We start from the raw sequence: 15921 nt of genomic DNA, 5'->3' as shown, positions 1-15921 counted from the left end.
ATTTTTTGCTTTGTTTTGCTTTTTTTCTGGATTATCTTTATAGCTGTTGGTTCAAAGCTCCTTCGACTCTTTCTTAATGAAAGCAGGTACCTGGGGTAAACTTTCGGATAGGACAAGGTGGATTCTGTATGCCTTTGAATTATCAAATCTTAGATCACATGATGAAATGTTCTTCATTCTTCAAAGTAGTAGAACATGGAAAGCCCCTGACACTGCTTTTATGCTATTAGTTTCCTTACCTGCTGACAGAAATTCTGACATGCAGCCTAATCATAGATAGACTGTCAGGGCTATACATTGCAAGGCTATACATTGCAAGTTGTAGTATACAAACATTCCTATACTGTGGAGATAAAGGGGTAAGCATGGCTCAGATGAATCTTGCTCTGCATGCCTATGACCTAACAATCATCTAAAGTCAATGAATGCTTGTTGAAGTTTCCTTTCTCACCTAATTCCTATACCCTCAACCATAGTCTTGACTGAGATATCTCTTTAAGTTTTACAACCAAGAAGACATTGCCCTATGTTTACTAATGCAAGGCAATGGTGACAAATATTTAAGCTTGCTTGAACTAAGAATGAATATTCATATGCCTACTAAAATATGGAACACATACCATGATCAAACAATCACTCCGGTCACTTGAAGCAGTGTTTCCAACACTAAAATTCCTAGTAATTATTAAAACCCAAATTCTCAACAGGGTAATAAACTTTTCATTAGGAAATAATTGGAAGGTCATGTGATCTATTTAAAACAAATAAAAGTAGTCACTAACCCCTAAAACACTTTCAGCACTACTTGTCTATTGCACAATCTGGCTTTAGGAAGGGTGTGCCATTTTAGTCACCTTATGGGGACACTACCCCACAAATAGAAGGAGTTATGTTAATTTATAGCTTATTGCCCCCATCCTATCTCTGTTCAGTTTTCTTGCTCCTTGTTGTCACTTACCACTTCATGTCATGATTGGAGCTCTTTGAGAAGTGTTGCACGCGGAGTTAGGCAATGCTAGACATTATTCCAGCAGATTTGCACTGTGGTGGCCCTAAGTGACTGACCCTTACCCTGGCACCTGGGGCCAGTAGTGAGTGCCCACCACTGGAATTTGTGTATAAACAAAGGTGTGGGTAATATTTACTTGGCTTTGCAGTTTGTTTTAGATTCAGATAACTACAGCAGACTCAAGATCTATAGGAATGTATAATTTCAACTGACTTGAACTTCAAATTATCATAACAGAAAATGGAAAGTTCGAGAAAGAAGCACTTAGAATTTACTCCACAACACATTTCATTCTCTGACACTCAGAGGAATGAAAAATCAGATTGTACTTTTTCTTATTTCACTCCAGAGTAAATGGACTAGACATGAGACAATGAGAAACACATCCTTGGAATTTCACTGTGATGTAGTCATGTGTTTTGGCATTTACCATAATACCAAACTTTGGAAATCAGACAGAATTTCTTTGCCTGCCACTAGAAGGTTAATTGTTTTCTTAGTTAAAATAAGTTAAACGCATAAAAGTTGTGTTTAAACTTGGAGCACATGTCACTCTCTCCTTTTTCCCTCTATCATAAAGTAGAAAGCCATATGTTCAGAAGATGTGAGTGCTTTTAGAGACAGTGTGTGATGTTCATGTGATTCCTCCAAGTCTGACTGAGATTGGCCAGCATCATCAGTGAACCCATTGGAGACAGAACCATCTCGAGTTGTGCTGCAGCAGGTGATGAAACAGTAACTTATGTACAGGCCATATCAAACCATGATTTCCTTCAAGAATGGAGCCGCTATGACATGTCTCCAAAGAGTAGTATGATTCAGCTTGGAAAAATGTTCCCAAGATGTGTTTGAATTCATCTTCCTAGGAAGGAAGAAGGCGAAAGCCACAGCCACATCCACACATAATCTCATACTCACACATACACTCATTCATGAGCACTTTCTTTTTCCAGTGGAAGTCTTATTCTGTCACCCAGACCAGAGTGCAGTCGCACAATTATGGCTCACTGCAGCCTCCACCTCCTGGTTTCAGCCCATCTTTCCTTCTCAGTCTCCCAAGTAACTGAGCCACCAAGCCCAGTTAATTTTTTGATTCTCTGTAGAAATGAGATCTTGCTATATTGCCCACGTTAGTCTTGAATTCCTGGGCTCAAACAATCCTCCCCCCTCAGCCTCCCCAAAAAAGTGCTGGATTAACAGGCATGAGCCACTGGGCCTGATCAGAGCACAGTGTTTACATGGTAGATTCCCATGTTGGATCAATAAATCACAAAGCTAACAGTGACCCAGGTGATGAACTGGAAACTCAAATTCTCCTTAAGTCTCGTTTATCATTTGAGATGTATTATCTCTGTTCATCCTTGACCTGGGGAAGGGAGGTAAAGAAAGTTCATTTTTTCTTTGGACATACGCCTCAAAGTCTGACAAACCCAAACCTCTTTATAAATCAACACACAGTGCTTCACCTCTGAAGCTGTGATTTCCATGGAGCCATGTGCTATGACATCTGCATCCTCACCACCCAGGACAAAACTTACCCAACCAAGTTCCTTAGCAGCTGTTATTCAGGCTTGTAAGCCCAATTCCTTTTAACTTGCCCCTTCAGAATTGTTTATCAAATGCTTATGCCTTTTGACAGCAGCTCCCTGGCCTCTCTTCAAGCTCCTAACATCTTGCTTCTGCCTGATGGCCTTGTTTGAGAGATGAAAGCCTGCCAGGGATGCCTCTGGAGTAAAGTAGGTTCCCTTTTCTCATGGGCTGCACAGCTAGTGGAGCCTGGCTAGCATTCCTGGATGATGGAAGAATGAGTTATAGTGTCCATAGTTTAATATATGTCCCGAGGGTATTTTTGGACATATCCAGATATCAAAATGCTTTCTCGATACTTAAAGAAAAGGAAGATACACAATCCAAAGATAAGGATGAGGGATCAGTATACGTGATGACTAAGGTTGAAGATTTAGATGGATGTCTTGATGAGAGTTGTACCCAGTTCTGAGGTGTTCCTCCAATGCACTGCACAGTGTGGGACACTCAGTGATCTTTTATTGACTTACCTGATGTCTTTCCATGTAAATATTTTGCTCTATATACCCTTGAAAAACATTTTCTCATATATTCTGACCTTGTTCCTATTCTTCAGTCCTTAATATTTCCAGAGCAGTGAATGTTTTGACTTGTCCCAAAGCCTCGTCATGCTTTTCCTTTTTAAAACTTTTAAAACACCATAGTGCCTAGCTTTCCAGGTAGGCAAAACATTTGCTTGATGGTTCAGCCTACAATAATTCCAGCATTTTGGAAGGCCAAGGTGAGTGGATTGCCTGAGCCCATGGGCTTAAGACCCAGACTGGGCAACTTGGCGAGACCTCGTCTCTACAAAAAATAAAAATAAAAAATCAGCTGAGCATGGTTCCAGCTACTTGGAAGACAGAGGCAGAAGGATCACTGAAGCCCAACAAGTTGACGCCAGGGTGGCCCTGAGTATGCCACTGCACTCCAGCCTGAGCGACTGAGTGACACTCCAACTCAAAAACAAAACAAAACAAAGCAAAAACATGTGCAGGAGCCTGCAGAGTGTGAGGAAGGCTGATAAAAAAGGGAGACTGAGGAGAGTAACATTCTGGGAAATGAAATGAATACATAGAAAAGAAGTCTGATTTCATTCACTCACTGCCTACCCTCAACTACAAATAACATAACTTTAAAGGCTTCAAGGCTTTATCCTCATTTAATTTTGCCTTCAGTACGACCAAGTAGAAAAATAAAACCTCAGGGCAATATAGAAAACCTCTATACCTTCTTCTCAATTTTGCTGTGAACCTAAAACTGCTCTTACAAAACCTAAAGATAGAAAAACTTCAGCAACATTTTCTCTCTAGAATTCTCAGGCTACCGTGGACATGGATATGACTTGTCTAGCCAAACCTATGTGTGCTTTAGTTTAACCCTGTGTCTTATTATGATGTTTTATCTGATCAGCTGGATACATTTTCAAGTGCTTTCTACCTAGAGATTAACATTTTTGTGACAGACAGACGAAGGAAGAGATGGGAAGGAGAGAACCGCAGAATATATAGTAGGAGCATGTGCCACCTGGACTCAGTGTGACCAAGGACCCCTGCTCTACTATCTCTTGCTCAAGTGTTGACCAGACATTTTTTTTCGAGACTGTGATATTCAAAGTCCTTCAATGACACCTGAACTGAGAAAATGTTCTACATGACCTTTATATTAATACCTTATACAGCTGATAGGATTGTGCGCTTATGAATACAGCATATGATAGAAGTAGGAGAAAAGCAGAAATAGAATGCACGGAACAGGAGCAGCCAAACTAAACTCACTTCACTAATACACAGTCTCCACCTGCAACAGAACTTCCACCAGGCTATGCAATAGATCTTTCAAACAGCATTTATTCTTTGGTTCTTTTTGCACATAAATCAACCTTACATATATCCCCAAATACAGACACACCCAACGGGGGGCTTGGACAACCCCCACTAACTTAACAAGGCAATTTCAGTATCGCATTGGAAAAGTATTTGTCTATACTAACTTTAAATTGCAAAATAAAGTGTCCTATTAACAAAGGTTATATGACAAAGAAATTATGGTTATTAGTTATAAAATGATATTTACCAAAGAGACTGGATCCAACCCTATGAAATGTGTAATAAATTTATATTACAAATTAGGATGTCAGTGGCTAAGTTGACCTATTCCTGTGTATTATAGAATAGTTTCCATGAAATAATATGAGTGAAAAAAAAGCATTTATCGTACATGTGCTCTCACAGTCTTGTCTAATTCATTTATAAAACTATTAGGCTTTAGTTTTTTTTGTGGAGCTCTATAAGTTTTAATTTATGTCATATTTAAGGAAGAAAATAAAATTTATTGTTACTTAAATGGCAACTGAATCCAGTATTATGTGAAATAAAATGTTGGAATTATTTGATTTCTGCTTTACACAAAGAATTCTGATAGTGGTAACTCATTATGCTTACACCAACTGTAGTGTAGACTGAGTCATTTACATATTATTTAGCCATTGCAGGTTTATTAGCTTTTGTATATTTTAAGCAGCAAAATATTGGGGATCACTTTTTGAAATCCAATAGTCTTATGACCAGTCTCTCAGGAACTCCATTATTGGGCAGAATAAAACAAAACAAACACATCCTTTCCCCCCAACAACTTGGCCAGGCATCCCCTCAGAGAGAGAGAAACTTCTCTGAGAAGTCTTGAACCAGTTCACTAATAGAGATGGGAATTAGACCCAGTGGACTCTAAAGGTGTCTGCCCTCTGACTCTGCTGTCCCCAGTACTTGTGTGTGTCCCTCTCTTCAGCTTCAGAGATCAGAGTTGTCACCTTAACCCACCAAGGTTTCAAGTAAGAGTGCGGAATAACTGATGTCTATACGCCAGCATTCTTTAATACATGGAAGAGACAAAAAGTAATTCAGGGTTCTGAGGTGGAGTTTGCATAGTGAAAATCATATGCCATTAATTGTCATCTCTGATGCACTTACTTTGTGTCAAGACTGCTCAGAGCATGCTTGCAGCATTGTAGATGTGCTCCGAACAGTCCTATCCAATGGGTTCTTTTATTATTCCACATTTCTACCAAGGATACCAAAGTGAGGCTACATAGCTTGTCCAAAGAGAAGTTACATATCTTGTTCAAAATTTTGTACTAATTAAATATCAATCTGTGATCAGTTGGCTAAAAACCTGAAATGTTTTCATAATCCGGACTCCATCTGTTAGTAGCTGTATGACCTTGAACATGTTGCTCAACTTTCCTGAATCTGTTTTCTCAGGAAAACTGGGGCAGTATTATCTGTTTTGTTATGGTTGTTGTTGGGGACTAATGAGATTACACACATATGTAAAATTCTGAACAGATGTTACTACTGAAAATGTATGAACTCTTTCTTCTTTCCTATATAGCTTTTCTTCTTCCCCAAATTCAACTTTCCTGTTTGTTGAAAAACTCTAGAAGAGTATAGTTGTAGTCAGTGGTATTCCAAAAGGGATGGAAACTAAGGAAATGGTTTGTCTACCAAGTATCACCAACCTTGTATAGAATTGCAAATATGTGGTGATAGTAAAACAGAAACAGGTTTCGGGTTTGTTTTTTTACTAATTTTAAATTACTTATAGACAGTGTATCTCCTAATGCCTGTACTTGGGGCAAATTGATTTCTCTTACTTTATCCTTGGCATGTCACTCGATCCAATTATATTTATTCTTCCTTCTCTCATAAATAAGATTAGATACTCACTTATTGACCTTATTCTAGGGAATGTATATTTGACATTTCTTCTTAACTTGTAGGTCTCATATGTGGCTTGAGACAAAGTAGGTAGAAATTGGTCCTGGTATCATTTCAGAAATGACAGTTCATCTGTCCCTGAATACTACTCATTCACTTATTTGAATTAAGGTATGAATAATGTAATAAAAATATAAGAGCTATATAGGAAGCCATTATCTGCTAGGGTCAGGAGAAAAGATGCAGAGACACAGGATACATTTTTGCCAACTTCAGCATTTACTTAAAGTTGCCCCAGACTACAGTTTTAAATGCCTCATTTTCTTATTCACAGGCATTCACTTTATAAAATATATTGATTTAACTATTGAAATGAATGTCCAACTCTAGATGGGGCTGGCCAGCCTAGCTTGGGGGAAGTAGCATAAGAATAGATGAACACATGTTGCCACCTAGTGTCTGAAGTGCACTTCGCACACTATACCTGACAAAAAAAAATTGAATGAAGCAAAACTGTTTTATGACAGCTGTTTGGGATCATAAGCACAATGTAGAAATCCACAACAAGATTTCCTGATGATATTTGTCTTGGATTTTTTTCATTACCTTAGTCATGCAATTCTAGGTTTTCTAACTTTTAAATTGTATACCTTTTTCCTTAAACTTTTGGGAGGGCGAAATAATGCTATATATTATTTATGAATACATGCAGCTGTTTTCATTAAGATTTGTGCTTTGTAAATCCCTTAATACAACCTGAGTCTCCAGGAAAGGAAAGGAAATAATTATCCCTCTTTTTTGAGGACTGAAAGGAAAAATAGCAGAAAAAGCATGACTAGTTCAGTGGAAGAATTCCTTCTTGATTTCTTTTGATTGCCATTAGCATGTTTGAAACAGATAGCTTAAGATTATTTCCTGAGAAGAGCATGCTCTCTAACTAGAGAATAGATTTACCTCCAACTTACATGTTGATTAGGAATACATGTTTACACTAAATACTGACTCAGAGTTGTAATAAACTTCACTTTGAATAATAAATACATTCTTAGCGTGCCTTACACAGAAGAACTATAGATCTTTAGTCCCTCCACTCTGCTCATTTGTTGGACAAATTTTTGTGTGAGTTTTGTTTGTTTGTTTGTTTGCTTGTTTTCAGTTGGAGTCTCTGTTGCCCAAGCTAGAGTGTAGTGGCATACTCACAGCCACCGCAGCCTTGCCTGCTGGGCTCAGGCGATCTTTCTGCCTTAGCCTTCCAAGAAGCTGGAACTACAGGCACATGCCACCGTCCCTGGCTAATTTATTTTATTTATTGTAGAGACAAGGTCTCGGCCTAATTGTCCAGGCTGGTCTTTAACCCCCAGGCTCAGGTAATCCTCTCTTCTTTGCTTCCCAAAGTGCTGAGATTATAGCATGAGCCACTGCACCCGGCTTGTTTTTTACTTTGTGCTGCAAATGTCATTATTTTTCGGGTAGAAAGCATCTTCCAAATAAAGCAGATTTCTAAAACAGATTTTGTGAAGATTTCTTATGTGTTTGACACAATGCTCAGAATGTTATATTATCTAATGTTATTCTCACAGCATACTTTGAAGTAGGTAATATTATGCTCATTTCACTGACAAGAACAGTAAAGTTAGAGTCTGTTTCTTGTTGAAGGTTTTATACCTAGTAAGCGATTAGTGGACATGAGCTGTAAGCCCAGGTTCTTCTATATGAAACTTCTGCTTTATACATAGTTGCTTCACATACAACTTTGTCTTTGAACTTGCTGTCTTCCGAAAACTTACCATCCTTCACTTTCATTCATCCCTTCATTTAATCACCTTTGGTTTTCCAGGTCTTGCATTTTAACTTTTCTAGTTTCATAGGGGAGGACAGACTCAACTAGGACATCCACTAAACAAGGAGCCACATAGGAGCAAGATCTCCCAGGGTGAGAAACTTGACACCTGGAAGAAAGCTCAGTGTCACTCACTGGCTCTCATTCTCTTGTGGATACTGGACTTGGGCTGTTAGAAATCAGCCATGCAGGCACAAGTGTGCACAAGTGCGTGTGTGTGTGCACCTCTGAACACAAACACTTGAGCATGTCCAACTCTTTCCACATTCTGAAAAGAAAACACATCCCTCCCACACATAAATACCAGCTTCTAGAGTACTGGTACAGATTTAACCAACGACATACCACAGACAACGTATTCACCAAGATTTATCCAGCTTCTGGACATCCATGGGGGTCCTATAAACAGACACTTTAAAGGGGGAAAAAAAGCAACCACATTGTCACTTCAAAGCATTTGTTTTCTAAAGCAAATGCTACATTAAAGCTAGTTAATAATCCCTGGTTGTTAGCTATTTTGACAGGGATGGTATTTGGAATGCTGCATTTAATGACTTAGCTCCCGGAAAATTAGGAAGTTATTTGAAGGACCAAACGGTGTCAGGAGTAATCCTACCAAACCCAATCAACTTTGCATATGAAAGGGGTAGAGGTTTTTCAGGAGAAGCCAACAAAGCCAAAGTTGTTTATCATTCAAAGTACAGTCTAGGAAGGAATCAATCTGTGCTGTTACTTGTCTGATAGAAGTTTAAATAATGAAATAAGGGACGCCTGAAGAAGTCGAGCATTTATATCCAATGGTCACTGTCTGCAGGCCACATGGAATTCCCAAGTATTTTGATTTCTACATCCTTATGAAATACATGATGACTATAAAAGCACTTTTTAGACCAGAAGGATTAAATGTAGAGGCTTATTTTCAGTATTTATTTATTCAACATGGTTTTTTTTTATTAAACATTTTGTTTGAGCAAAGCGGTGCAAAGCATGCAGCATCAGAGGGAAGCAAGACAAGCCCAGGACAGGCATAGAAGAGAGGGAGACCGGGTCACTCTGGCAGCTTCATGATTTGCACAACTCTTGAGTGCAAATATGTCTTGCAAGATGGCTGTGCAGTTTGATAATAGGCTTAGTGTCTCTCTCCCATTTCCTCAGCTCCAGTCTCCAGACTTACCCTCTGTCCCCAGATCCACTCTTCATACCATCAAGAATGATCATGTGTTGATGTCCCTCATGCAAAATCCAGTAAGGGCTGCCCTGTGCCTGTGGCATGGAAGATTACATTGCATTGCGTGGATTTCAAGGCCATGTTATTTGACCTGGCCCTGGCCTTCCTGTTCAGCTACCCTGTCTACCATCTACCACCTACCACCATCCACTGCTTACGCATTCACATACCCTCCACAGTTCCTTCTCACTTTTAGATAACGCCAGCGATACCTCCAAGAGTTACTGATCTCTTCTTTCTCTTCCTTCTCTTTGGTGCACCTCCCCAGTCCTTGTGATGTGGGATGGCATGTGGTGTGGTACTCTGTGGGTTCTTTATTTTGCCACGGAAAATAATTTCAGAGCGAATCCAAAAGTATAGTTTAAGAAAGAATTTGTTAGAAAGAAAAGGGGCAATTTCAAGGAAAAGCGTGGGTGCTTTAATAGAAAGGATACCTGCTTCCCTTTGACAAGAAGCTCTGTATACTTTTACAAGAATGATTAAGCAAACTATGAACTAAGGGTGAAGCTGCAGGTATGTGGTTTTGATTACTATCTCTCAATCTTTTAAGGTCACAGGGACCTTCTAAATAATGAAAGTTACTGTAAACTAGATTTGGGCTTTTCTTAGAACATTATGTCTGTGTCTTGTGATTGTTGCTGTGATTTCCTGCACTGGCATTTCCACATTCCAACCTGCAAGGTGGTCAGTTCTGATATGCTTGGTTGGTCTGGTGAAGGTCGAAGGTCCTTTACAGATAAGAAAAATGTCAGGTTGTTTACGGATAAGAAAGATGTCCGAACGCTTGCCCTATTTTAATTTAGTACTGCCTAAGAAAATCTGCTTAACTATTTCTAAACTGTGTTAACTATGCCTGTTTCACTTGGATCCTGGCAAACTACAACTTATCTTTTAAGTTTGGGATCAAGCGTGTTCTCCCAAGCAGATCTCTCTTCTCAGTATCTTCCCTGTACTTACCATACATAACAGTGAATAATCTTATGTTCATATCAGAGGGTCACATTGTCTGAGGGGTGTTACCTTCTGTTCTGTTATACAGAAAAGTAGTCTGGAGAAGGTCAGGTAAAGCAAATTTATTTACTATGAAAGTTTTTAGTTTGTTGAAGTGCAGTGGAAACTGCAAAGGTGAGGTTATAATAGTGCTCATGTTTCTCAAATATATTTGACTAAGGAGCTCCTTTTTTAAAATTATTTTTCTAAGGAGCATCTCTTTTGATTTTAAAAACGCACCCTATAATTGTTTGCATCAGAACTGAGGCTCCTTGAGAGCAGGGATGACTATTTTCATCTTGGAAATCTCTAGCTGTCTCAGTGATGACTGTATCATTGTAACACTGCTATAATCATTTGTAGACCCAATGGGGTTCCTGACAGTGGTTCTGCACAGTCATCACATATACCCTCCACGGCTAGCTAATTACTACTTTACCTGCTTGCTAAGAATGAGAGAGAAAAGTTAAAGAAAAGAACTGAAGTACAAATACCACTGACAGAGGTAATACAATGTCTGCACTTCACACTGGAAGAGATATCTCCACTAAACTCATTCTTAAAAATCATTTATTTTTTTAAAGCAATTTTATTCACAGAAGGAGAAGCAGTATATCATGGACATCATTCTGGAAAGACATTCTACACTTGAATGATTTGAGTAGATATTTAAGACAGAATATAAACTGTGATTGGAGTAAATTAAGACCCTTACAGTCCTTGAGAACAGAAATGATTATCAAGTCTTTTCCCTCCATATCTACATTAATATAGAATTTTACCTTTTAAAACAACACAAAACTGACATCATGTCTACATAAATTCTATTGAACTTTTTCTAGATTTTTCCTTATAGAGTTTTATACAAGTTCATTGAAGGTGAACTCTTCTCTTTTCTTTCTTTATTGTTATTTTGTATTTTATTGTTCCACCCGTTTGCTGGGCAGGTGCCCTAAACACAGGAGAAATTGCCCACTGGTTGATTTAGCACTTGTCAAGAATTTCTAAAAATACTCCTGCCTGCAAATTCAAACACAAAGGCAACAAAGTTTTTTTAAAAGTGTGAAAACTTACAGTAACAGCTATTTGCTGCTACAGCCTGTTGAATTAAAAGAAGTTCTCTGCCAGGCTTGGTGGCTCAGCCTGTAATCCCGTGCCTTGGGAGGCTGAGGTGAGTGGATTGCCTGAGCCCGTGGGTTTGAGACCCGCCTGGGCAACTTGGTGAGACCTCATCTCTACAATAAATCAAAAAACTAGCCGGGCTTGGTAGCACATGCCTGTAATTCCAGCTACTTGGAAGGCTGAGGCGGAAGGATTGCTGGAGCCCCAGCAGGTCGAGACTGCGGTGGTCAGGAGCGGCCACTGTCCTCTAGTCTGGGTGACAGAGTAAGACTCCAACTCAAAAAATAAAAAATAAAAAATAAAGAAGTTCTCCCACCATACTGTACTGTATGTCTTCTCAGAATGGGTCACTGAAGGGGGCTGTTTAAACACAACTTGACAGGCCAATGAGTTGTGTGATTTGCTGAAGCTGCCAGAAAGGACAGAACTTCATCTTTTTCTGTCTTCTGGAAGTCCTGTGCATTGGTCCCAGCAGGAGTGATGCATTTCAATACTTATTATGGAGGTAGAAGGAAGGGAAGGAAGAGGGACAAGAGCTAGTCTTCCTTCCTCATCCTGTCTGTACCTTTTCCCCTCACTCTTAGCTACTCCCTGGGGCTTTGGGTAGAGTGACTGGACCTGAGGAAACAGAAGTCCCTGGAAGATGCTGCCAGATGCATACTTCCTAATACTGTGTTGGTAAACTGAAAACAACCATCTGAGGTCTGGGCAAAAAGGCAGTGTGTGTAAAATTAATTTTTGCCCATTTTACATTTTATTTCTCTTTCCAATGTCTTCATGCTCTAAAATCACCCACTGAAAGAACATAACATGGATTTAATATACCCAGTGAGCAGTCATTTTAACATTGCCTAAATCTCACCTCTCCTCAGTTTACCTTTCACTCACCCTCGCCCAAATTATCCACTTCACAGGCCCCATGTCCCTCATTTAGCCTACATTCTATTGCACCAAAAAACCAAACCCTAAAGCTAATGTATCACTGTCATTGATATTTTGCAGTCATTAACACATTAGTGCTTTAGAGTTTACAAATTGCGTTCATATATTCAGTCAACATATGATCATCTACCTGCCAAGCACCAGATGTTACTCTAGATGCTTGAGTTTGCAAGATGGTGACACAAACTCCTTGTGTTCAAAGATGCTTCAGCCTAGTAAAGAAGCCAAATATGTGTGTGTGTGTGGGGGGGGTATTTTTGTATGCACACTTGAATTTAAGTGTAATTAAAAGTGTACACAGAAAACAAAGAGATTAACCATGATGGTTAGGAGAACATTGAAGGTGATCAGACCCTATTTTACCAAAGGAGGAAGTCACATTTGAAGGTCCTTTTAAAAAGAGAGGGTAGTAGGCCATTACAAGCAGAATTTAAAAGATTATCTAAAGAATGAGAAGTCGGAAATCAAACAATTTGTCGTAGAAGTGCAAGCACTTTACCATTATGGGAACAGCACATATTGAGGTGGGAAAAAATGGAGGGAAAATGGTCAAGGGATGAAGAGTAGTTGGCGAAGTTCTGGAAAAATGGGGAACCATAAGCATGATCATTATAACTCCAATTTTAAAAATGGGGAAACTAATCCACATCAGAGATTCTGCATCAGTCTGAGGAGGAGCTGTCTCCTTGTAATTCAGACTCTGATACCCTTAGATCAACTCACTTGAGCCTCTGATGACAGAGGGATTGTGGAAAAGGGCCCTCCCTGAACAATTAGCCTTACAAAAGAGGACATTTTTAAACCCAAATGAGTCTCCCATGGATAGAATAACTAAGAGCATTCATTTTCTTATTTCACATGTTTTTATTTTGAAAAATTTCCAACGACAGAAAAGTTGGAAGGCGAGTATAGTGTATATACTTTTAAATATACATGTACTTTGTTTTTATCATACCGCTTATCTATGAATATTTGAACATGTATCCCCTAAGACCAGGAATATGCTTCTAAACAGTCAAACTCAGAAAAGCAGTCAAGTAATTTATAATACTTCAACACTACAGTCTAATATAAAGCAGATTTTCAAATCTCTATAAGATCCCCATTATTACGCCCTAATACAGAATTTAAGCAAGGATCTAACATTACATTTGGTTCTCACAGTTTCTTTCCTTCTTTCTTCTTCAAATCTCTTTTACCCATGGATATTTCTCAGTCTCATTAGTCTTTTCAGGTACTAACATTTTCAGAGTCCAGAATAGTCTTACTTTTTTTCCAGAATGTCCTTCATTTTAGATTTACCTTATTGTTCCTTTGTGATTAGATTCGCATTCACCATGTTTAGCAAGAAAACCACATGTGGTAGCCTTCTCAGAGAATTACACAGTACACAGTATCAGTTTGTGATGTTTGAGCACTTGGTTAAGTCTGTTTCCTTTAGATTTCTCTACTTCATATACTCTTTGTACTAGGAGACAGAGACTACGGAGGCTGCCTTAGAGTTTTCCATGGCAGGGTCAAATCAGTTGATTAACTCTCTTACGTATTTTGTAGTTCCTTAAAAAAAGAAAGCAAGACATCTTTTTGTTTTATCACTGTCTAAATAAGTTTGACCTAACATTTTCTCATGTAGTCATCAAAACAGTCCCACAAATCATAATCATTACTGTGTGTCTGATGAGAAAACTGAATAGCCAAAGGCCAAGTGAAATCTCAGGTTTGGAATGAATAATGGCAAATCTGGGACTTGAATTCCTTTCTTCTCACTATCAAAGTGCTGTTCTTTCCTTGTGCAGCATCAGCTGTGCTCCCAAGGGTGTTCTAGAGCAAACACATGCTACAGATGCCTATACAGCTCATCACCACCAGAGGGAAGGAGAGGACCTCTAAACTTAACATGGCTACATTTGTTTGGACTAGAAATCGTTTGATAGTCACAGGTACAGGGTAATGTTTTTACATTAAAACAATTTTTTTAAAAAGTCAGTGTGTCCCAATTGATGTCCCCACTGTCCTCCCCTCCCGCGCAAGCATAACTTAAAATAGATTACATATGTGTTAACTACAGACATAATAGAACAAGATTAGGGACACATATAAATGCCAATAAATTACAAAATGAGAGTATGACTCATATTTAATTCACAGTAAGGTTTCAGGCAGGAACGTATAACATACAGTTGACTATTTTTTTACAATATATGTTATCTGCCTGCAGGCATAAAGTATGTGGTTCACGAACTTATGGAATGGACATTAATTATGACTACTCTCCATGAATGTCTCTTCATTTTTAGAGAAGAAATTTAAAAAATAATTATGAGATATGAATCTGGCTTTTGTTATACCATGTTGTTTTAAAATTCAGACCTCTAAGTCTCTGCACATTGTACCTTTATCTACCACAAATAAGACATCATTATATTTAATTCATTTCTTAAAACTCATCCCATGGACAAATTTGGGCAAAGATAATCTTTACATATTTTCACTGACTCTGGATTATAAAAACAAATTTGATATAAAAATGAAATAGCACCAGAAGCTCAATTTCATTACTCAAAGTAACAATATTAATACAATTTTAATCATTTAGTGAGAAAAAGAACAGAAAAAGAAATGACTGCAATGTCAGCCCTATAAAAACAAGTATCCACAATGTCTTGGAAAGAGCTCAGTTTGTTCTATAATTTGAAAATCACTGGGACGTACTAAAGTGAATAACAAAAAAATCAAAATGTTATTAATATTTAAAATGCTGAAATGGAAAAAAATTCAAAGTAGCCTTCAGTACAGTAATGAAGAGCTATAATTTTGCTAGACATTAAAAAGAGAAAATAAAAATTTTGATTTCAGCTCTGTCTAGCAGTGAGATGATGTGCAAATTGTTAGAAAGTTAAATAAAAAACTTCTGGCTGTTTGGAACGAGTTAAAGCACTTCCTCTGAGGAGAATCAGGTTGATAGGAAAGTATACACGGGCTGCAAGGATTCACCTTCTGTGGGGGGATGAGGAAGAGCTGTCCAACGGCAAAAATTTACTCTGCACATTCTGGTCCTTTAAAACACTTTCTTCTCCAAACAGCAGATATAAAGATTCTTTTCAGGTCCTACTTTGGAAGGTTTCATGAGTAGTCCATGATGACTTCTTCTGACTAAATCCACTTCATACTATTTTGCTATGGTTCTGTCTTCCTGGCCTTCATGGTGAACAGAAAGGCCAAGGAATAAAAAGGATAGGAACCATCTGTTTCTCATCTCAACCAGAGAGGCAGGTTTAACTAGAGGAAATGGGTGCTTGCTGTTGTGTAAAGTACTTTTATTAAACCTGAAAGGAAAGCCCCAGAATGTTTTACGGGGAAAGGTCATAGAATCTTTCCATTGGAGACCTTTAAAATCACAGTAAATTTCCAAATTGGTGAGACGATACTAGCATAGTTCTGCCTGAAGCAAGGGAAAGGATTACTAGGTGAGTCTAAAAAAGAGTTTTACAAATAACGGTCTCAAATA

This window comes from Carlito syrichta, unplaced genomic scaffold (genome assembly GCF_000164805.1).
Source record: "Carlito syrichta isolate Samal-C Ts95f unplaced genomic scaffold, Tarsius_syrichta-2.0.1 Scaffold301668, whole genome shotgun sequence".
In the NCBI taxonomy this organism is placed as follows: Eukaryota; Metazoa; Chordata; class Mammalia; order Primates; family Tarsiidae; genus Carlito; species Carlito syrichta.
Note: the sequence above shows the minus strand (reverse complement) of the source record.